General features: G+C 48.6%; 2 non-coding genes across 2 annotated transcripts; one reads left to right on the top strand and one right to left on the bottom strand.

Moving 5' to 3' along the window:
* Position 1: 1 nt before the first annotated feature.
* Positions 2-74, bottom strand: trnaa-agc. The gene has a single exon. It is a non-coding gene; the product is annotated as a tRNA-Ala (tRNA).
* A 106-nt stretch (positions 75-180) lies between these two features.
* On the top strand, positions 181-262 carry trnas-gcu. The gene has a single exon. It is a non-coding gene; the product is annotated as a tRNA-Ser (tRNA).
* Positions 263-391: the final 129 nt, after the last annotated feature.

Below are 391 nucleotides of genomic sequence, written 5' to 3'. Positions count from 1 at the left end.
GTGGAGAATACGGGCATCGATCCCGTTACCTCTCGCATGCTAAGCGAGCGCTCTACCACTTGAGCTAATTCCCCAGTAAACACTGGCATATTGCATTCCAAGGACACTCAAGGAAGGGTAACTTTTGATTGCTTTTTATCATACCACGTCACGTGGTCACCTTAGCAGCTATGGTACGGAGACGAGGTGGCCGAGTGGGTAAGGCGATGGACTGCTAATCCATTGTGCTCTGCACGCGTGGGTTCGAATCCCATCCTCGTCGCTTCCCAGTCTGCTGACAGATGCTGTGTTGACAGTATAACTAACTCCAGTAATAAATACACGCCTTAGAGCAGTCAAATTCTCCCACAAAATTGCTCACTTTCTCATTGACACAAGAAGACTTGCCTTG

This window comes from Plectropomus leopardus, unplaced genomic scaffold (assembly GCF_008729295.1).
Source record: "Plectropomus leopardus isolate mb unplaced genomic scaffold, YSFRI_Pleo_2.0 unplaced_scaffold45926, whole genome shotgun sequence".
NCBI lineage: Eukaryota > Metazoa > Chordata > Actinopteri > Perciformes > Serranidae > Plectropomus > Plectropomus leopardus.
Note: the sequence above shows the minus strand (reverse complement) of the source record. Positions and strands in the feature narration are given on the sequence as shown.